Here is a 24,294-nt window from a genome sequence, read left to right on the forward strand (position 1 = left end):
TATACACACTATACACAATACCAACAATACACAGCAAACACTATACACAGCACACACAATACAAAATACACACTATACACACTATACACAATACCAACAATACACAGCACACACTATACACTATACACACTATACACAGCACACACTATACACTATACACACTATACACAGCACACACTATACACTATACACACTATACACACTATACACAATACACAATACCAACAATACACAGCACACACTATACACACTATACACAATGCACACTATACACACTATACACAATATACTATACACACTATACACTTGTGACTATAGACAATCCACACTGTACATAATATACACACTCTACACACTATACATAATACATAATGCACAATACACACTATATACTATGCATACTATTCACAATACACACTGCAAACACTATACACACTATACACAATACACTATAGTATCTGGTCAGTGTTATTTCAGCTGTCTAGTGTCAGATTAGTGTTATTTCAGCTGTCTGATCAATGTTATTTCAGCTGTGTGCTACATGATCAGTGTTATTTCAGCTGTGTGCTACATGATAAGTGTTATTTCAGCTGTGTGCTGTGTGATCAGTGTTATTTCAGCTGTCTGATCAATGTTATTTCAGCTGTGTGCTACATGATCAATGTTATTTCAGCTGTGTGCTACATGATCAGTGTTATTTCAGCTGTGTGATCAGTGTTATTTCAGCTGTGTGCTGTGTGATCAGTGTTATTTCAGCTGTGTGCTGTGTGATCAGTGTTATTTCAGCTGTGTGATCAGTGTTATTTAAGCTGTGTGCTGTGTGATCAGTGTTATTTCAGCTGTGTGATCAGTGTTATTTCAGCTGTGTGATCAGTGTTATTTCAGCTGTGTGATCAGTGTTATTTCAGCTGTGTGATCAGTGTTATTTCAGCTGTGTGATCAGTGTTATTTCAGCTGTGTGATCAGTGTTATTTCAGCTGTGTGATCAGTTTTATTGCAGCTTTGTGATCAGTTTTATTGCAGCTGTGTGATCAGTGTTATTTCAGCTGTGTGCTGTGTGATTTCAGCTGTGTGATCAGTGTTATTTCAGCTGTGTAGTGTGTGATCAGTGTTATTTCAGCTGTATGATCAATGTTGTTTAAATGGTGTAGTGAGTGATCAGTGTTATTTCAGTTGTGTGATCAGTGTTATTTCAGCTGTGTGCTGTGTGATCAGTGTTATTTCAGCTGTGTGCTGTGTGATTTCAGCTGTGTGATCAGTGTTATTTCAGCTGTTTAGTGAGTGATCAGTGTTATTTCAGCTGTGTGCTGTGTGATTTCAGCTGTGTGATCAGTGTTATTTCAGCTGTTTAGTGAGTGATCAGTGTTATTTCAGCTGTGTAGTGAGTGATCAGTGTTATTTCAGCTGTTTAGTGAGTGATCAGTGTTATTTCAGCTGTGTAGTGAGTGATCAGTGTTATTTCAGTTGTGTGCTGTGTGATCAGTTTTATTTCAGCTGTGTGATCAGTGTTATTTCAGCTATATGATCAATTTTATTTCAGCTGTGTAGTGTGTGATCAGTGTTATTTCAGCTGTGTAGTGTGTGATCAGTGTTATTTCAGCTGTGTAGTGTGTGATCAGTGTTATTTCAGCTGTGCGGCCTGTTTTAGCCAGCTCAGTACCACTGGTCTGGCCCTGTCAGTCTACAGGCCGCTTGACCAAGGTCACTTTGCTATGAGAACAATTGACTGGTGGGTGGGTGGGGGGGAGGTCGTTTAACTGCATTGCTTGTGTTGCTTAAAATCTGATTGACTGGGTGCTGGGAGTAAAGCATCATTTGCGGAAATTACCCAGTGAAGCGCCCGCCGACCAACCCCCCCCCCCCCCCCGATCCTCCCCCCTCTCCCCAGCACTCTCCCGGCTGAGCCCCTTAACCATCAACGGCGGCAGATGGATATCATCAGCCTGATCTAAAAATAGCATACCAAAAAAACCACAAACGCATATCCACACGCGCACACGCACAGTCATTTATCATTCACATGAATACAAACAACACGCCGCCATTCATTGGTTGACAGATCCACGTGAATGCAGTTGCTACAAACAGAGCCAAACAGCCTGTCATTTCTTTGTCTTCTCCTGTCTTCCATCTCTTCGCCTCACCTCTCCTTCCCCCCGGTTAAGCTCTCTCCTTCAACACCTCCCTCCCGGTCCAAGCCCACCTGTCTAATGGATGCCTCGGTTCTGCGTTTCAGGTGTTCCCTCAGGTGGGCTGTAGCTTGTGGGTCTGTCAGTACAGTCTAGAGGTGACTCATACAGAGGGACACAGTGTTAAAGTGAAGCCTGGCGGTGTCTCTCTCTCTCTCTCTCTCTCTTTCCCTCTCTCTCCCTCCCTCCTTCTCTTTCCCTTTCTCTCCCTGGGGTAAATATTACTCTAAAAAGGTCAGAAGACCTCAGAGAGGAGAAGTGCATTTGCATCCATTGAAAGGGCAGGGCTGTGTGAATGGGAGTGGTAGCTGGGCCTGGGGTGGAAGAGCTGTGTGAATGGGGCTGGTAGCTGGGCCTGGGGGGGGATGGGGGGGGGCAGGACTGTGTGAATGGGGCTGGTAGCTGGCTACAGGGAGATGTTGATGTAGTGTTACCTTCCTCCAGAGACATGTTGATATAGGGTTACCCTCCTGCAGAGAGATGTTGATATAGCGTAACCTCGCTATAGAGAGATAAGGATGTAATGTAAGCTCACTATTAGAGGGATGCTCATATAACAGTTACCACTGTGGAGATATTTATGTAACTGTAGCTCACCTTAAAGTTACATTAATGCATTATTGGCCCAGTGCCAGCAGGAGCCGCTAGGTCAAAGCTAAGCATGTCTTTCCCCACTGTGAGTGTGGGATGAGACAGGGGCAGATGACATAGATGAGAAACAGGAAGGAGATATGTGGAGGCTGAGAGAAAGAGAGAAACGGAGAAACAGATGAACGCCAGAAAAATCGCTTTGTCAGGACTAGTTTTATCATTATCTGTGGCAATCATTAATTCAATTTTCTTTATTGTTCTAACACACACACACACACACACAAAGCTAGAGTGTTAAACACCTGGGAAGTGCACCACCCAACACGGCATCTGAATGTTCAGAGATGGAACCCGTTTGCTCCACACTTCTTCAGGTCAATCATGCACCCCTTTTCATGTTAGAAATTCCATTTAGCGTGGCATTCCGTCAGGCCCATGGATGACTGCACATGAACAACACCCCTTTCATGTCAGTATATTGATGTTTAATTTGAGAGAAAGAGTTTCGCACACGCACACACTCATCCACACGCACACACTCATCCACACGCACACACTCATCCACACGCACACACTCATCCACACGCACACACTCCCATCCACACGCACACACTCATCCGCACGCACACACTCATCCACACGCACACACTCATTCACATGCACCCACTTGCGATTCTTTCGGTTTTTTTGTGGTTTTAATGGAATGTTGCAGAGATCACCGAAAGGCCGTGGTTCTGTCAGCAGGGTGAGTCGGCGGGTACAGGTGGTGTGACACATACAGTGTGTTCCCATCCCAGAATGGAGGATTTAAATAGATCATCAACACAACCAGTTACAGGAAGGCACTACTTAACAGAGCACAGAACATAACCAGAACATAACCAGAACATAACCAACCCTCTCAAGACTGCGTCTGGTTCCTAAAGAAAAGCATGTGGTCTCGCGTTGGTATATTGCAGCCATCCAATATGCATTAAATCTGGAGCACACTAGTGGAGTGGTTGTGTGAAGATAATGAGACTGACAGGAATGACAAGCTTCCTGCTTCAGGAGGAAACTCATCTGAAGTCCAACCTGTCAAGGCCCAGGCTGCCAGTCTGCCAGAAATCCTTGTCACCATTTAGGGTGGCCATGACAGCTAGGGCTCTGTAGCTCTGGTCGTTGTTGTTGCACTGCATGTTCATTTTCTCTCTCTTTCTGTCTTTCTCTCTCCCTCTCTCCCTCTTTCTCACCCTCTTCTCAGCCTCATGTAGATGGAAGACAGGATACAGTCGTTTGATTGACATAACAAAGAGCTGAAACACAGCCATTGGTCCATGTTTGGTAGAGTGGATACATTTAGGGGCAAGCATCTTTTCGAGTTGTTAAACATTTATTTTACAGGGTTAGTTGAGATTTGAAAGAATCTAATTCAAAGAGAGATCTGGTCAACATATAGCTGCACATGCTTAGTCAGGTGATATGGTGTGGGCTGAGAGATAACTGATAGAAAACAAGAGTTGAGTTGGAGTCTTTGTCAAATTCTTAAAAAGAGAACTAGAATGTAATTCTACAATCCCCTGGGGCTGCTGATCCCAGTTTGAAGGAAAGACAACTGGAGGTCTGTTTTGATGCCTGTTCTAGTGTTGTTTAACCCCTAGATCTTTGTTTATATATTAAAAGTTGACACTTCGTGCCACAGACCATACCCATAGCAGAAAAATGTGTAGGAAAATGTCCTCTCAATACTTTCAGAAATCTTTTATCACACATTGAAATGCACAAAAGCAATATGCATTATTTAGCCATACTTCTCAACCTGCATGTGTACCTGTGAGTCCTCTGTCAACACCTTGTCTGGTGTAGAAGGATACTTCAGCATAGCAAGGACAGGATCCATGAACCATGAAATATCAGTGCCTCCATTCCTGTATATCCTCTGGGGTGGGAGGTAAGCCACTCAGCTGTGTTGTGTTTCTGTAGTAGTTTTAGCCTGACGTGTTTCTGTAGGGGTTTTAGCCTGACGTTTTACCAAAAAGCTTCAGATGTTTTTTGTTTCCACTGCCGCGGACAGCCTTTTTGGGTCCCTGGGGACTTGAGGCAGGGTTTGGGTCTTTTTAAGTGACGATGGTAGGAAGACATAGGATGTCAAGTGTTTTATTTTTTTTAAGATTCGTAAGATTGAGAAACACTCGATCTTAAGAAAATGCAACACAAATTGCCATTGTTAACATCGTAGTGTGGAATGATGTTTGTCGTCCCGGGCGATGAGGCTTTAGATGTAGGTTCACGTGCACTCCTCCCTTGGCGAATCACGTACTAACCAATCTAGTTACCGGACCTCTGCCTGCCCCGACCTGACTTAACCTGCCTGTATATTGCCTTTTGACGGTTTCAACTTTTTGCATCTGGGTCTTTTGTTTGACTCTTGACGTGTTATAATTACTATTCGTTTGAATCTGATGTGATGTGAGATATGCTAAATGCTTCGGCAGGAGTGCTTTGCAAATAAACAAAAGAGAGTGCTTCTGTCGTCTTACGTTCAGAGACACCCATCCCACCTTTTGATGCAAAATGCAATGATGAGTTGTAAAACCGTTCCCTGTGAACAATTAAAGGAACCAATGAAAGGTCCCATCTAATTGTTTAAGTTAAGAATCTGCTGCTTGAATAAAAGCCAGGCAGTTTCTACTTTGTAAAGCAATCCAATCTCAGTTTTCGTTCTCGACCTCAGCCCAAGCCACCCTTCCATTTCCTCAGCTCCACCTAAGCCTTAACCCAGCCTCATCCTCAATCTCAGCTCCATCTAAGCCTTAACCCAGCCTCATCCTCAATCTCAGCTCCATCTAAGCCTTAACCCAGCCTCATCCTCAATCTCAGCTCCATCTAAGCCTTAACCCAGCCTCATCCTCAATCTCAGCTCCATCTAAGCCTTAACCCAGCCTCATCCTCAATCTCAGCTCCATCTAAGCCTTAACCCAGCCTCATCCTCAATCTCAGCTCCACCTAAGCCTTAACCCAGCCTCATCCTCAATCTCAGCTCCATCTAAGCCTTAGCCCTGCCTCATCCTCAATCTCAGCTCCATCTCAGCCGTAGTCCCATTCTCATGCTCAGCATGACAACCTCAGCCCCAGCATCATCCTCTAGATCCAGCCTAAACCCCATCCTTCTAACCTGGGTCTTCCAAGGTGCCCTTGGATACAATCACACAATAACGAGTGTTCAAAGAGTATTGAACCAGCCTCAAGTCATATCAATGTGTTGATCTGACTGCAACACTTCTTATGAAACAGTGATATTGGAAATTAATTGGCCCCTCAGGTTCTCACTAATTCCTTCTGTGCCCCTTCTGCTCAGATTTTATTGAACTGCATAGTTCCATCTCTCCTATTGTACCTCAATGATTTTCTGTGCTGTGTAGCTCCATCTCTCCTATAGTACCTCAATGATTTTCTGTGCTGTGTAGCTCCATCTCTCCTATAGTACCTCAATGATTTTCTGTGCTGTGTAGCTCCATCTCTCCTATAGTACCTCAATGATTTTCTGTGCTGTGTAGCTCCATCTCTTCTATTGTACCTCAATGATTTTCTGTGCTGTGTAGCTCCATCTCTCCTATTGTACCTCAATGATTTTCTGTGCTGTGTAGTTCCATCTCTCCTATAGTACCTCAATGATTTTCTGTGCTGTGTAGCTCCATCTCTCCTATTGTACCTCAATGATTTTCTGTGCTGTGTAGCTCCATCTCTCCTATTGTACCTCAATGATTTTCTGTGCTGTGTAGCTCCATCTCTCCTAAAGTACCTCAATGATTTTCGGAGCTACGTAGCTCTCTCTCTCCTATAGTACCTCAATGATTTTCTGTGCTGTGTAGCTCCATCTCTCCTTAGTACCTCAATGATTTTCTGTGCTGTGTAGCTCCATCTCTCCTAAAGTACCTCAATGATTTTCTGAGCTGCGTAGTTCTCTCTCTCCTATAGTACCTCAATGATTTTCTGTGCTGTGTAGCTCCATCTCTCCTACAGTACCTCAATGATTTTCTAAGCTGTGTAGCTCTCTCTCTCCTACAGAACCTTGATGACTTATCAACAGCAGAAAATCAGCTTTTATGCCTTAGCCCATACGAGCCTATCATCACACAAGCACGATTGAACTTAGATATAGCCAAATCCGTCAAGAGTCGACAGTGGCAATTGTCTTGTCACATATCTTGTGATCTCCACAATCAAATGATTGGAGCTACAAACTCAGTAACTCCATTCACGTCAGGCGAGTCTCTTGAACAAGTTGCTGTGTTTAGCTTTGCTGTAAGATGCCTACAAGCCATGCCATCAACCCGAAGCTAAGCTAAGTTAAAAATCACCCTCATTAGGCGCACAAATCAATTCCTTAAAAATGACCAGTAAGTACCTCAGATCTCTTGCTACCAATTTAGATAGTATCTTCAATATTGAGGGTCTTGTGGTTTCAATGCCTTTGCATAAAATAACATGGCATCAATCAGCGTCCTTAGGTCTCTCTTTCCTTGTTTATTCATCCATCTATAACCCATTCGTTCAGTGATGCAACCAACATTGTTTATCCAATCAACTTCCTTTCGGCTAAAGCAAGCCCACACATTCTAAGTGTGGCAGGCGTCCAAGTACTCATGGCTTATAATGGCTTTTGCCAAGCAGAGCCTTGGCAGGCATATAGTGAAAGTAGAGTGTGCCGGGGAATGGAGACATTTTTAAATGGAACCGGGTGGACTGTGATCCAGTATCTACCTCTCTGCTTATTCGGTTGATCTGCAACTGAACCGGCCCAAATAACAAGGCTTTCTGTTTGTGTGCTGGAAACGGGTTACAGTCTGTCACTAAGAATAAAATCATCTGGTTTAGCAGAATAACAATGTAAACAGTGAAGTATTCAGACAGAAGACTGATGGACTGGAGAGGCTTACATACAGATAAATGAAATAAAAAATGAGAGTGAGGGATGAAGTGACAGGCAGAGAAAAAGAGAGGGATGAAGGAGAAAGGCAGATTGAGGGGAACAAAAGGAGGAGGGGGAAGGCAAGTTAGAGGGAGGGATGAGAGACTTTGAGAAGGGGACGAAGTACCGGGGAGAGAGGGGCTGTCGAAGCTAATGAAGACAGAACGCAAGTGAGTAAAGGAGGCTCCAGTGAGAGTAGGGAATCATCACTTCTCCCAGCGCACAGCCAGTACTGTCATTTCAATGCAACACAAACACCACACACACACCAAAATTATTAAATTCACCCCATCTTTTGTAGTGTTTAATTGGATGGCTGGGTGGTTGGTTGTGCGTGTGTGTGTGTGTTTATATACACATGCACTAATCAGGGGAAAATAATCCCCAAACTATGGTTGAATCTGAAAAATAGGACATTGTTCCTATTAGCAGATATCTTGATAAATGCTCATGGTGTCAAAGTGTTTCCTTTCTAAAGGACTGAAACCTAGGCAGTGTTTCCTGCTTTAGCCTAAGTTTAGACCCCACCCCCAGACAGTTTCTATATTGACAGGTACTATATTGTGAGATAGATGGTGCTGTGTGCGAGCTGTCATCATGATTCCACAGTACAGTAAGCCGCGTTTCCACCGAAAAGTACCCTTAACTTTGAGTCCCAGGAACTGATATTCAAGGAACTAAAGGAACTAAAGCCCATTGTTGTGCGTGTTTTTATGAAACCCTGCTAAGATTAGGCAAACGAGTCCTCTGATGTATGTTCTCACTATGACGTATGCATCATACAAAGCGACCAACAGGCATCTTTATTATTTATGCAACACTGCAACATCACAGCAACTACAGAGGAGATTGAAGTTGTGTTGCTGTTGATCATGATTTATTGGTTTATAAATGTGGTCATTGTGTCAACGGAGGGAAAGAGACGAGTGGCAGTTGCAAATCAGGTTCAAAATCCCCAAAATGCTAGTCGAGTTGCAATACGAATAACATGAACAGATTTTACCAGCTATCGCAGAGACTGACCGTGAGCTGACTGATGAGACGGATTCGCGTCATCGCGCACAAAGAGAATGTTAAGATGTTTTTTTTTAGTAGGCCTATATACGTTTAAGTAAATCACAAGAATAATGTTATTGTAAACAACATTGACGTAGTATTGGCACCTTTTGTGTGTGTTTCAGATATACGAGTACTACAGAATGCATCGTGTTTCTCCATCTGTTTGGGTACACAAGCGGTGGGAAACCGTGGTTTCAACTTTCACAGAGGCCTAGTGGATAAAGAATTTAAGGACACGTTCCTGTCCTCGCTGCAGGACGGTCCGGTTAGCGTCGTCCTTGTCTCTCAGCTTGCCATGTCTCTCAGCTCTTTTCATCTTTCCTAAGAAGAAAAATAAACACAATAAATTAATAATACACAAGCACAGTTGGCATAGCCAACAGCAGTTTTGAAAAATATCTTGTACTGAATAATCGTTTGATCAAGTTGTTAATTTTTTGTGATTATTAGAATTTCCAGTGGAAATTCTACTATTTTCAGCTAGTTGGTTAGCAACGTGGCTGTAAAATACGACCCCTATTATCGGCCGTCCACTATTATCAGCCACCTTACTATTTTGTCCAATAACGTTTCATTTCCTCTTTATTTGTGTTACAAATGCCTGATCACAGTTTCAATTAGCCGTTTACTAGAAAGGTTTAGCTACCTTTCATGTCTTCTGGTGAAGAAGGGGAAAAAAGTCAGATCTCTGATAACAGCCTACTTGATGATGTCTGGTCTGTCGCACTAGTCGAAGTTCACGATATGCAACTAAAATGTCCATACATTACATTTTCAAAGTATTTAACCTCCATGTATTACTGTATCAAATAGGGGGTGGCCGATAATAAGGGACGTTAGCAGACATCCCAAGTCTCCCGGAGGTTCCGGGAGTCTCCCGCATATTGATTGCGGCTCCCTGATGCCCGCAAATGAGTTAAAATATCCCGGAATTTAGAACGAGTGATCAAGGGCGCGCATGCGAGACAGAGACTGTGCTTCGAACCGTGTAGCGCGCGCACGGCAGAGAGGGAGAGGGAGCGAGAGACCTTGCGTGTGTGTGTGTGCTAGTCTGCGTGTGTGCCTCATGAAGCGCATGTAATACAGAGAGCATCCTGATTGGCCTGTTTCGGTAAGCCAACCAATCAATTGTCAGTGTGGGCGGGCTTTTATCTCTTCTCTCGAGTCCCGAACTGAATACTCAGTCAGTTCAGTATAGAAACCAGAGCGCCATGGCAGAGGGAGAGGGCCCCAAAAAACACAAATACAAGACACATTTTACACAAGACTACACGAAAGTGTCTTATAAGAGTAAAGAATAATGACAGTCTTGCACGCTGTACAGTTTGCAACAGCGACTTCAGCATTGACCATGGTGGGTTAAATGATTGTAAAAGTCATATCCTTGTCCTCATTTTTATTGGGGGGGGGGGTCTTTGGGATATCCCTAAAGTGACTTTTTGCAGGTTGGGATGTCTGCGTTAGCTAGGCTAACATCATTGATGTTCCTGTAGGCAGCTAACGTTGATTTTTGTCTAGAGGAACAATGGCATGACAAACAATAACATGTAGTATACAAATTTCCTGACTTTTCCAAAACCTAACGTTGTAACATGCATCATGTAAAACATTATGTGATTTACCTTAAACCGACTGATTATCCAGTTCTGCCTCTTCCACCATGGCTTCCAACAACGCAGCAGCCGAGTCAATCGTTTCCGCAGCACCACAGAAGGCCAACCTGTGACCCAGCAACGCATGTAGAGGGTCAAACTATTTGCACCGCCGGTCAGAACCGCTTCTGTTATTGTGATCGTCGATCTCCTTGTAAGCTTGTTTTCATTTTTTAAGCTTCTCCCGGCACTGTTTCCCGGTGTGAATAATGTTCAGCTCACCTAACTTGTAGGATATTTTGGTGTACACCTTATCATTACGAATCGCCGTTTCGAATTCTAACTGGATTTGGTCATCAGCATAAACACTCAATAAGGCCTGGACCTTGTCGTCGGTCCATCTGTCGCTCGATTGTTATATATATATATCTGTCGCTCACACAGTTATATATTTCAATGAAGCATGGAGAAGCCCCTAAATTAGCTATTTTGGAAGCATGCGTTTCAGATATTAGGAAGTGGATGACAGAGAATTTCTTGCTCTTAAACTCAAATAAAACAGAAATGCTCCTTTTAGGACCCAAAAAACAAATAGCGTTGTTAGCAGATCTCACTGTGAACCTCGACGGCTGCATGGTCGTATCCCAAAAAACTGTAAAAAACCTTGGCGTTACCCTTGACCCTGACCTCTCCTTTGAAGAACATATAAAATATGTCTCAAGAGTTGCTTATTTTCATCTTCGAAACATCGCAAAAATTAGAAACTTCCTATCAAAAACTGATGCAGAAAAATTAATCCATGCTTTCGTTACTTCTAGATTAGATTACTGCAATGCTCTTATCTCTGGTTATCCAGACAAATTAATAAATAAACTTCAATTAGTGCTGCACACAGCTGCTAGAATCCTAACTAGAACAAAAAAATTTGAACACATTACTCCTGTCCTGGCGTCCTTACACTGGCTGCCTGTTAGGGTTAGGGCTGATTTTAAGGTTTTACTCTTAACCTATAAATCAATACATGGACTTGCTCCTACTTACCTTGCTGAAATGATCCAGCCATACATACCTACACGTAACCTTAGATCGCAAGACGCAGGCCTTTTAATTGTACCTAGAATTTCTAAACAAACAATTGGCGGCAGGGCCTTTTCTCATAGAGCTCCACTCCTGTGGAATGATCTGCCAATTAAGGTTAGAAATGCAAACTCAGTGCAAACTTTCAAGTGTCTACTAAAAACTCATCTCTACAGCACGGTTTATAATTAGGTGTAGCCTGGCCCGGGGGCGTGAAGGTGACCAGTAGGCTTGATACTGTCCACCCTTGCTGTCTTGCCAGGTGGGCTCTCGTCGCCACTGGGATGCCCTCCCTCCAATGCCCTTCGGGGGAAGAGTCACTGGCTTGTTGTTGATTCTCTATTGCGCACTTGTGCAGTTGGGCTGTACGCTACTAGCAATACTCGGCCCTCATTCAGGGGGGTTGCGGTTGGTGGGTGTCCCTTTGGTTGATGCCTGGCAATGTGGTTGGATTGATTTCCTGCCTGTTGGGCCCTGTCCGGGGCCTCCCCCGGGTAGGGCCACAGTGTCACCGGACCCCCCCGTCTCAGTTTCCAAGGTGTTACGCTGCTATATTATTGTGCTGGGGGACATGAGGGATGTACTACTAACTTTTCTCAGTTTCCTCCAATTTTAAATTTTAGAAGGAGATGAGGTCCTGGTCCACACCTGCGGATTACCTGGTTTGGGGGGACCGTTGCTGTTCCTGTCCTTGTCCACCTGGTCATACTTCTGACCTAGTCTAAAATCAAATATACTCTGGATTTAGCCAAGAGAAATTTATTTATTATTCCAATTGGACTCTTAATATCTCACCCGGCACAGCCAGAAGAGGACTGGTCACCCCTCTGAGCCTGGGTCCTCTCTAGGTTTCTTCCTAAAATTCGACCTTCTTAGGGAGTTTTTCCTAGCCACTGAAATTCAACACTACTGTTGTTTGCTCCTTGGGGTTTAAGGCCGGGTGTCTCTGTAAAGCACTTTGTGACAACTGCTGTTGTAAAAAGCGCTTTATAAATAAATTTTGATTGATTGATTGATTGATTGATTGCCTCTCCATAAAATGTTCTTTTTTTTCTTCTATTTTTACGAAAAAAGTACATTTAAGTACATTTAAAAATGGTGGTTGAAAACTTCTATGAGTAAACTCTACTACTACGGGACCAATCATAAATGTTCAGCACTGCAATCCCCACCCCAAAATGTCTGGTACTCTGGGAGAGTCCTACCTCCTGTGCAGGGACTGTTTTGGGGGAAACATGTAGTCAGGAGTGCCGCCAGGAATTTTGGGCCACATGAAAAAAAATCTAATTGGGCCCCCTCTGTGCAGCTGTTACCTATTTTTTGGGGCCCCTGTCAGTCATGGGCCCCTGGAATTGTCCTAACTTTTCCCCCCTATACAGCGCCCCTGCATGTAGTCCCTGGTTCTAGACCCTGGTTCCTGGTTCTAGACCCTGGTTCCTGGTTCTAGACCCTGGTTCCTGTGGTGGAAACGCGGCTTAAATAAACAGCAGCCCTGAGTCCTTTTCTCTCCTATTCTACTGTTCCTGTCTGGTATGGCTTTTCAACACAAAACATCTGACAGATGGGAGATGATTGTGGCAGTATGCTTGTATATGTTAGTAACTGTGTGTACTGTGTTCTTTTTCTTCACAGCTATATGTTTAGCATATTTCACTCATATTTTTTCTCTTTTCTAGTTAAACAGTGTTTCAACAAAAGACTCTTCAACAAAAGACTCTGACACACTCAGGGTGGTTGGAACACTGTACTAACAAACTCAATGTCGCTCTAGGGCCAACAGGTATGGAAAGCATTGTTTTAGCCTGATAAACTTTCTTGCAAGTGGTGAGTGAACAAAAACACACGCGCCCAAACACATGCACATCTCACACAAATTGTTGGCCCTTCACCATAGGCCAATTGTAATTTACCCTCATGACTCCCAGCATGCTTTGTGCCATTGCGCTCTGAAGCCCACCTGTGACTTGAGTTGGCCTGCCATCATCATATGTCATAGATGACTGATTCGAAACAACCACAGATGAAGGATCATGCAGGTGTCTCCCTTTCATATTTTTCTTCCTTTTTCTCTCTGTGTATTTCTCTGTCTCTCTTTGCTGATCTCTCTCTCTTTTTCCCTTAAATTGATAGGCTTCATTGTAATTGGAAAGATTAGTTCACATGTCCATAGCAAGTGGAAAGTAAAAAAATATATAATTAATGACAAAAGAAAAAAAGAATTGTATGCTAATGTAAAAATAAATTTGAAACCAGATGAAAGCAATACAAATGTTTTAATATTAATCACTTAGTGTTGAAAGCATGCAAAAGGTTTATATTATTAATGACAAGGGAAAATAAATGAAGATTTGTTTGGTTGTATACAATGTTGTTGCTATTTTCTCATTGCAATGGGTCCCAAATATTGCTGCTATGATTGCACATTGCAGTTTTTCCTGCAACCGATACAGGAGTATTTACTGTTTCAGTTGATTTACAACTCTGTGTGGGTCTGTGTGACCTGAAGGAACAGTGTGTCTCTAACATCATTATAAATTTAGCATAGCATAGCATAGCATCATCTTCCGCTTATCCGGGGCCGGGTCGCGGGGGCAGCAGTCTAAGCAGGGATGCCCAGACTTCCCTCTCCCCAGACACTTCCTCCAGCTCTTCCGGGGGGACACCGAGGCGTTCCCAGGCCAGCCGGGAGACATAGTCCCTCCAGCGTGTCCTAGGTCTTCCCCGGGGTCTCTTCCCGGTGGGACGAGACCGGAACACCTTCCCAGGAAGGCGTTCCGGAGGCATCCGAAACAGATGGAGAAACATTATAAATTTGTTTAGGAAATTCCAGCTCATGTGGTTAGAACATCCCAGCTCATGTGGTTAGGACATTCCAGCTCATGTGGCTAGGACATTCCAGCTCATTTGGTTAGGACATTCCAGCTCATGTGGTTAGGACATTCCAGCTCATGTGGTTAGGACATTCCAGCTCATGTGGTTAGGACATTCCAGCTCATGTGGTTAGGACATTCCAGCTCATGTGGTTAGGACATTCCAGCTCATGTGGTTAGGACATTCCAGCTCATGTGGCTAGGACATTCCAGCTCATTTGGTGGACAGTGTGGACATAGCCTGCCTTCTCTGGACAGGCATGTCTGACTGTGGGGTCCTCTGAAGATCAAGGCCCCTCACCTAGACCTGTCTCTCTCTCTCTGAAGATCAAAGCCCCTCCCCTAGACCTGTCTCTCTCTCAAGATTAAGGCCCCTATATGTGTCTCTCTCTGAAGATCAAGGCCCCTAAACCTGTCTCTCTCTCTCTGAAGATCAAGGCCTCTAGATCTGTCTCTCTCTCTCTCTGAAGATCAAGGCCTCTAGACCTGTCTCTCTCTTTCTGAAGATCAAGGCCCCTAGACCTGTCTCTCTCAGAAGATCAAGGCCCCTAGACCTGTCTCTCTCTCTCTCTGAAGATCAAGGCCCCTAGACCTGTCTCTCTCTCTCCGAAGATCAAGGCCCCTAGACCTGTCTCTCTCTCTCTGAAGATCAAGGCCCCTAAACCTGTCTCTCTCTCTCTGAAGATCAAGGCCCCTAGACCTGTCTCTATCTTCATTTACTGTTTACTGTCTTCCTCTCTCTCCCTGTCTCCCTGTCTCCCTCTCTCTTCCTGTCCTTCCTCTTTTCCAATCTCTCCCTGTCTCTGTCTCTTCCTCTCTCTCTGTTCCTTTCATCTTCTGTCCGTCTCTCCCTTTCTGTTTCCCTCTATTCGTCTCTCCCTTCCTGTCTCCCTCTCATCATCTTTCCCTTCCTGTTTTCATCTCTTAATTTCTCCCTTCCTGTCTCCCTCCCTGCTTCTCTCCCTTCCGGTCTTTTTCTTTTCATCTCTCCCATTTCTGTGGAGGGTTTGATTGGCCCAGCTGGGGATGAAATATAACATCAAAGTAAGACCTTTTCGGTATGGACACTGGCAGCTAGGTTGTCATTAAGAGGAGTGCAATGTTATTATGCTAGCATTTCTACTTAAAAGACAAATTACCCATAATCCCTTGCGCTCTTGTGAACCTATTCATATGTTTTCTCACTGTGTGTTTGTGAATAGGTGTGTGAGTTTTATGGCTGTGACACATACACTACCATTCAAAAGTTTGGGGTCACTTAGAAATGCTGTTGTTTTCTATGACAACATACATTAAATAAGTTTGAATAGGAAATATAGTCACTGACAAGGTTAAACGTTGCTTCAGACTTTGCTTTCGTCTAAGAATCCTCAATTTTCAGCAATTACAGCTTTGGAGACCTTTGGCATTCTAGTTTGTTGAGGTAATCTGAAGAGATTTCACCCCATTCTTCTTGAAGCTCCTCCCACAAGTTGGATTGTCTTGATTGGCACTTTTTACGTACAATACGGTCAAGCTGCTCCCACAAAAGATCAATAGGGTTGATATCCGGCAACTGTGCTGGTGACTCCATTATAGACAGAATACCAGCTGACTGCTTCTTCCCTAAGTAGTTCTTGTATTCTGTAGTTTGGAGCTGTGCTTTGGGTCATTGTCCTGTTGTAGGAGGAAATGGACTCCGATAAGGTGACGTCCACGGGGTCTGGCATGGCGTTGCAAAATGGAGCGACACCGTTCTTCAAGGTCCCCTTAGACCCTGTACAAATCTTCCCCTTTACCACCACCAACGCATCCCCAGACCATCACATTGCCTCCACCATGCTTGACAGATTGCATCAAGCACTCCTCCAGCATCTTTTTATTTAGTCTGCTTTTCACAAATGATCATAATTCATGATCCAAACACCTCATGCTTAGATTTTCTTGTCCATAACACTTTTTTCCACCCTTCCTCTGTCCAGTGCCTATGTACTTTTGCCCATTTTAATCTTTTCTTTTTATTGGCCAGTCTGAGATATGTCTTTTTCTTTGCAACTCTGCCAAGAAGGCCAGCATAGTGGAGTCGCGTCTTCACTGTTGACGTTGAGACTGGTGTTTTGTGGGGTACCATTTAATGAAGCTGCCAGTTGAGGACCTGTGAGGTGTCTGTTTCTCCAACTAGACACTCTAATGTATTTGTTCTCTTGCTCAGTTGTGCACCGGGGCCTCCCACTCCTCTTTCTATTCGGGTTAGAGACAGTTTGTGCTGTTCTGTGAAGGGAGTAGTACACATCATTGAACAAGATCTTCATTTTCTTGGCAATTTCTCGCATGAACTAGCCTTCATTTCTCAGAGCGAGAATAGACTGACGAGTATCAAAAGAAAGTTATTTGGTTTTGGCCATTTTGAGCCTGTAATCGAACCTACAATTGCTGATCCTCCAGATACTCAACTAGTCTACCGAAGGCTGGTTTTATGGCTTCTTTAATCAGCACACGTTTTCAGCTGTGCTAACATGATTAGGGTTTTCTAATGATCATTTAGCCTTTTAAAATTATAAACTTGGATTAGCAAAGAACGTGCCATTGGAACACAGGAGTGATAGTTGCTGATAATGGGCCTCTGTATGCCTATGTAGATATTCCATTGAAAATCAGACATTTCTAGCTGCAATAGTCATTTACAACATTAACAATGTCCATACTGTATTTCTGATAAATTATATGTTATTTTAATGGACAAAAAATTTGACCCCATGCTGTTACTAACGCACACACACTCTGGAGTAAAAAAGCAATCTTGATTTACGTCCAGATTAGCGCGTGCTAGATGTCTTCAGACATTGTATGAAAGATGGGTTGATATGAAAAGTGTTTGTCTGCATGTGTTTTGGTGTGTGTGTGTGTGTGTGTTTGCAGGTGGATGCCCTTGTGTTGGTGTAAATTAATGTACTGTGCTTTCCACTGTCAGTACCCATAATGCCACAGTCCACAACAAAACACCTGCCGTATGACAGAAGGAGAAGCCACGGTACTCTGGGAGGAGTTGAGACAGCTCCTGCTCCTGCTGTTTTAACCCCTCAGTGCCTCATCTGATACGGTCCTTTTGCAAGTGTGTTTGTGTGTGTGTGTGTGTGTGTGTGCGAGAGAGAGATAAAGATACAGAGAGAAAGAAAATTACACACATGCACACAGACACGCGCACACACACACCTACAGACAGTCATTCAGTTACAATGTATGTACATTTACATGTTTGTATTTTCCTGGGCAGAAGGAAGACTCCCACTAATGAAGTAGACTGAGGGCAGGAGGGAACAAAGACATGCTGTTGTCCCTCTTCATTGAGCTTGGAAACTTCATTGAGGGGTAGGAGAGCGGCGTAAGTACTGTAAGACTGCAGCCAGTGTGGATGACAGATGGCGTTGTGGGATTCTGTCATTTGAAAGTCACAGAGCCAGACAACGGCTGGATCGCTGTCAAAGTGAAGGAGCAGGAGTTTGAGGGTGAGGAAGGGCAGGAGGAGGCAGAGGAGGAAGGATGGCTGGCTCGCTGGCTGGCTGGTTGTGGACTGTTGAAGGCAATAGAGGCAATGACAGTTGTGTCAATGTTGGATGTTCTGGGGTGTTAATGGCTATGACAGGCTATGACTGGCTATGACTGGCTATGTCTGCCTAATCCATACACTGGGTAGCTAGGGTCAGATCCATCCTGATTTGCCTGGAAACTATAGATTCTACGTGGCCATGAGATACCATGTCATTCAGAGGTATCTGGACCAGCGCAGCGAAGGGTTTGGAGGCTGGATACGATTGCTAATGATCAGAGGTGGCTGGTGGCATTTTAGCAGGGCAGGAGGGAATCACAATAACAGACCAGAATGAATGAATTGTGTTGAACATGTGATTGTTTTTCATTTGTTCTTCCCATTCCAATCACTCAGTTTCAGCCATTATTATGAGCTGTCCGCCTCTGACCTGCCTGCTGATGTAGGTGAGATGCAGTAATGAAGGTAGAACTTATGTCCCAACTCTGTCACCTGGATCATGTTGAAATGTAAAATGGTTGTGCTAGGGTTAGGTAATAGTTAGGGTTAGGTAATGTTTATGAGTGAGGTAAGGTTAATGTTAGGGTTAGGTAATAGTTATGAGTAAGGTTAGGGTAATGTTAGGGTTAGGTAATAGTTATGAGTAAGGTTAGGGTAATGTTAGGTTTAGGTAATAGTTATGAGTAAGGTTAGGTTAATGTTAGGGTTAGGTAATGTTAGGGTTAGGTAATAGTTATGAGTAAGGTTAGGTTAATGTTAGGGTTAGGTAGTAGTTATGGGTAAGTTTAGCGTATTGTTAGGGTTTGGTTGTAGTTATGAGTAAGGTTAGGGTATTGTTAGGGTTAGGTAATAGTTTTGAGTAAGGTTAGGGTAATGTTAGGGTTAGGTAATAGTTATGGGTAAGTTTAGCATATTGTTAGGGTTAGGTAGTAGTTATGAGTAAGGTTAGGGTAATGTTGGGGTTAGGTAATAGTTATGAGTAAGGTTAGGGTAATGTGTGTGTGTGACGGGAGACAGAGTGAGAGAGATTTCCAACAGTAAGTAATATGTTAGTAGTTTGGGATCCAGTTAGGCAGGGGGTAAATGTTTGGTGGGGTCTGTTTGTAATCAGTGTGCCAGAGGTGTAATGGGGGACAGGTCCAGTAATGAGGGGAAGATGCGACCGATAGCCCTGCATTCCCGCTCAGCACCAGGGAAAAATGAAAGCCTGTCTCTCTCTCCTCTCTCTCTCTTTCCTCCTATATCTGTCCTCTCTCTCTTCCACTTTCTATAGGTATCCCTCCCCCTCTCTTTTCAGCTCTTCTTCCTCTCTCCTTTTATCTTTCTCCAGTAAGCGCTGGTCATTTATGGAATGAGCCCCATACAGTACAGCTCTGTGTGGGTTTGGTTTCAACCATCTCTTGATGTAAACCGTAAGGTTTGGTGTTTCTATCTGTCTAGACTGTCATTGATTCATACTGTGATGTCTCCTGGTTGAAGTTATATTGGGTTTGCGTGTCAGGTGGCTGTGTCTATGTAAAGATACAAATACTAGCGCTGTGATTCGGTCCGTCTTTGGTGTGTTCCTTCGATGTAATCTAAGATGTTTCCTGTGCTTCACTAGACACTGAAACAAATGTGTAAAAACCACCAGTAACCCAATCACGGGCCAGTGTGGCACCATATTTTAACCCAATGAATTGAGTGGATACAAAAATGTGCCTTTGGCAGTACATTTTCCATAGTGATCCACCTTCTGACAGAATTGTAGAGGTGCCCTTGACTAGGGTGGCCGCATGTCGGAGATTAAAAGTAAACTTCAAGGTTTGACCTTGTGTGCAACTGACAGCAAAAACATATGTAATTTAATTTACTGCATTTAACCAAGGGGCTTATTCTTTATCTGTTTGAGTTGGCATCACCTGACCCTGAGTCAGCTGGATGCAAACTAGCAAGTAGCTTAAACAAGTCAATGGTGGAACAATAACCAACCCAACATAGCTAAAATAGCCACCTAGCACATATCAGGAGAGATGGATAGTTGTACCGTAACATATTCTGTGTGATTAATTTACCGACCAGAGAGATGCTAACAAATACAATGGCTGATAAGGAACTGATACCACAAAGTAATGTTGAAATATAAAACCAAAAAATATGTTTCATTTTTGATTGCTTGCACATGTTTTACAATTACAATATGATATCAATGTTACATTCAACTAGATAACTTACACCATCCAGCCCCATTCCAAGTTACAGATTGGATCAGTTGGTTAGCACAATATACATTTCTCATTGTATACAAACATACATATTGAAGTTAAACAATCTACCTCCAATACAGCATGCTGGGAAATATAATAATGATGAATGTTGTTTTTGTTAAACACTGGCTGATCATTTCACACTTACCAAGTTACCTGAAGTTCTTAATCAACACTAGAAATGTTCAAGTGGAACATATTCTTGCCAATTTTCTTTGCACATGCTGACTCATAACACAGCTTAAAGAGTGATTTTGGAGACACAAGGAAAGGCACATAAACAACACATAGACCCACCTCCCTCCACACACACAGTCCCACCTCCCTCCACACACACAGTCCCACCTCCCTCCACGCACACAGTCCCACCTCCCTCCACGCACACAGTCCCACCTCCCTCCACGCACTAACCCACCTCCCTCCACACACACAGTCCCACCTCCCTCCACACACACAGCCCCACCTCCCTCCACACACACAGCCCCACCTCCCTCCACAGACACAGCCCCACCTCCCTCCACACACACAGCCCCACCTCCCTCCACACACACAGCCCCACCTCCCTCCACAGACACAGCCCCACCTCCCTCCACAGACACAGCCCCACCTCCCTCCACACAAACAGTCCCACCTCCCTCCACACACAAACTCAGACACACAGCCTTCACACACACACACACACACACAAGTCCTGCCTCTGTACACCCCCCCCCCCTTCCCCCACACACAGATGCTCAGTAGTAGTGATCTGATAACACAGAGACTCCATATCTCTATTGAAGCGGACAGGTTGTGTGGAGCGCAGCCAGTGGGTCACAGATGAAGTGGTGGTTCTGGCCATCTGCTCCTGGACCACTGGCTGACACACACCCTGAACCTCAGTAACAGGTAGTCAACACGTTAACACACTGCTACACGGCACTACAGCCCAGGGGCAGGGGAACAAATGGAGGGCTTACTGTGAATAGAGTTGAAATGGACTCTGGAGCTTCTAAGTGTGGGCAAAGTAGAGGAGAAAAAGATGTGAATAGGAAGAAGGAGATGTGAAGAGAGGAGATGGGGGAGGAATAAGATAGGAGTTGGGGGGATGAAGGAGGGGAGGAGAAAAGAGATGAGATGGGGGGGAGATGGAGAGGAGTAGAGAGATCACTGACTTCAGTGAGAGGAGGATCAGCCTTATGTCTTTGGACTGCTTCATCATCCCTTCATTGTAGTTTGACATTGTTTAGGTGGTGTTTTTGGAGCAGACAGGATTGTTGATGTCTGTGTGGTTGTGTCTCAAAATGTTTGTGAACATCTGTGTCTTCTAAAGGCTCTCCAGTGTTTCTATAGTCTGGTTTGTTTAAATGTCTTTGATTCATTATGGAACTTCAGTCAGTCCTGTCATATGTCATTTTGTGCATCTGCCTGACAAATGCAGCTGGAATCTTCGGCTGAACTATTGTCCACTACATTATGTGTAGTCTTGAACAAAACAAATGAATTAGGGAGTGGACCATCTTCAAACAATAAGAGAATCAAAGACAGTTATGTATTTTCCTACAGTGTTTAGCTATGGCCCAACCAATCGAGATCTGGGACCAATCAATGATATCGGAAGCAATTGTTTCCTGGGAAAAATCTGAATGGTTCAAGCCTTTTTGCAAACTAGACAACATGCTGTAAAATTCGGACTGCTTGCAGAGAAGTAACGGATGTCTGTGTACATGGAGTAGCTCTTGGCCGATTAACGGAGTTTGCGTAATCTCAAATCCCCCTGCAAAACAACAAACAATAGAACAAATACAGTAATCAGAAAATAAACAACACGAGAGAGGGGGCTCGGAGAGAGAAAGAGAGAGGGAGACAGGGAGAGGCAAGGACAGAGAGAGAGCTCAGCCATCCTTTACTAACAGAAATGGGGAGTCATTTCACGGTGTGATAACTGTCCTCTGACTGGAGATTCAAAACCTTTTTTGAGACTCAAATCCTGGATAGAGATGAAGCTAGTAAAAATCCATCCCAAAATATGGTTGACCTCTATGTTAAAATGGTACAGAATTGGGTTGACCTGTGTGTTAGTTAAGAGGATACAGAATATGTTACACTACTCCCCTGTATTACAACAACCAGAATGTCAATGAATTTGTTTTAGTGTATGACTCTCACACCCCCCACCTCAATGTATGACTCTCACCCCCCCACCCATCTCTCTGTATGACTCTCACACCCCTCATCTCTCTGTATGACTCTCACACCCCTCACCTCAATGTATGAATCTCACTCCCCCCCACCCACCTCTCTGTATGACTCTCACCCCCCATCTCTCTGTACGACGCTCACCCCCCCACCCATCTCTCTGTATGACTCTCACCCCCCCACCTCTCTGTATGACTCTCACCCCCCATCTCTCTGTACGACGCTCACCCCCCCACCTCTCTGTATGACTCTCACCCCCCCCACCTCTCTGTATGACTCTCACCCCCCATCTCTCTGTACGACGCTCACCCCCCCACCCATCTCTCTGTATGACTCTCACCCCCCCATCTCTCTGTATGACTCTCACCCCCCCATCTCTCTGTATGACTCTCACCCCCCCACCTCTCTGTATGACTCTCACCCCCCCCATCTCTCTGTATGACTCTCACCCCCCCACCTCTCTGTATGACTCTCACCCCCCCCCCCCACCTCTCTGTATGACTCTCACCCCCCCCCCCCACCTCTCTGTATGACTCTCACTCCCCCCCACCTCTCTGTATGACTCTCACCCCCCCCCCCACCTCTCTGTACGACTCTCACTTCCTCCCACCTCCCTGTACGGCTCTGACTCCCTCCCACCTCCCGGTACGGCTCTGACTCCCTCCCACCTCCCTGTACGGCTCTGACTCCCTCCCACCTCCCGGTACGGCTCTGACTCCCTCCCACCTCCCTGTACGGCTCTGACTCCCTCCCACCTCCCTGTACGGCTCTGACTCCCTCCCACCTCCCTGTACGGCTCTGACTCCCTCCCATCTCTCTGCATGTCGTCACACAGATAAACAGTCTCAATAGAATTATTTGAATATTAATCCTTCGTCAAAAAAAGAAAAAGAAATGTCTCAGCAGGTTTGCATTTCGCCAAACCACTCTCTTGCCAAAAGAACAATTTAAAAAACAGTACGTATTTACAGCAAGGTACTGAGATAAGGGAATTTCACTTTACTGAGCCCAGATCAAATTTAGGCGTTACACATTACTGAGCCCAGATCAGATGTCAACACAAACACACAAAAGGGACAGAGCATAAACAAAGCGAACAAAAGGACAGTGGATGGAAAATAAAACTGTTTAGTGGACAGAACAAAGGGGCAGTGAGCCCAACGTCAGACAGATGTTCCCTTCAGGTGAATAGTCTCGCTTCCAGTGTATGTGTCTATCCTCTGTGTTTCCGTCCATTGACTCCCTGTGCTGGCTGATTTCACGTCTCTCGAACAGCAGGGAAAGGAAGGACCCCTCACCAGCAGCCACAGCGCCAGGCCTATCACAAGATTTTAATAAACGATAACGCCAAACCGTAATATCAGTCTCTCACCGGACTACACAAATCATGCATGGGCAACGTGGGGATATATTTAGATCCACTCCCCTCGAGCGAACAGCGTCCATCACACTGTTTATGGCCGCCAACATTTATGACTTTTTTTCATTTCTTCATGAATTTTTTAACTCCAGAAGTCTGCAGTTCTATAACGGCTCCGTCAGGTCTGTAATTTACCACGGCTGGCTTTGTTATTGTTTTGTATCCTGATCAGCGCCTGTCCATGTGAGCAGTGAGGAAACAGAATATTGAAACAGGACTTTTACCGTACATCCACCACCTGCCCATTCACCCTGATCTGGAGCACAGATTTGATAAGAGCTGATTAATAATAGAGAAGTGCTTGCTAATGAAGTCGTGGGGTGGACTAGTGAAATAATTGATCCTGTTCCCTTAGGGACGTGTAATAGACACACCTGAGATGTAAGACAAGCCCCTGTTAGATATAGATCTACCTCAGATGGGCTAGTCATTTCCTTTGCTGAGAAATTGTCAGATTTCAAGTTGGTGTGTGCTTGGGTGTACGGGTGTGTGTATGTGTGTGTAGGGGTGTGTGTGTCTGTGTGTAGGGGTGTGTGTATGTGTGTGTACGGGTGTGTGTGTCTGTTTGTTTGCGCAAGTGGTTGTGTGTCTGTGC

General features: G+C 44.4%; 1 protein-coding gene across 2 annotated transcripts in view; it reads left to right on the plus strand.

Annotated features, from left to right (window-relative positions):
• sphkap (SPHK1 interactor, AKAP domain containing) overlaps positions 1–24,294 on the plus strand; it is a 120,970-nt gene that overhangs the window by 39,629 nt on the left and 57,047 nt on the right. Inside the window, exon 2 of one of the 2 annotated variants that reach the window (XM_029121783.2) lies at positions 17,583–17,690. The exons of the other annotated variant lie outside the window; for it this stretch is intronic. The gene's annotated coding sequence lies outside the window, so the exon portion shown is untranslated. The remainder of the gene's footprint in view (positions 1–17,582; positions 17,691–24,294) is intronic. 2 annotated transcript variants of the gene reach the window in all.

The sequence above is a fragment of the Esox lucius genome, chromosome 1 (genome assembly GCF_011004845.1).
Source record: "Esox lucius isolate fEsoLuc1 chromosome 1, fEsoLuc1.pri, whole genome shotgun sequence".
In the NCBI taxonomy this organism is placed as follows: domain Eukaryota; kingdom Metazoa; phylum Chordata; class Actinopteri; order Esociformes; family Esocidae; genus Esox; species Esox lucius.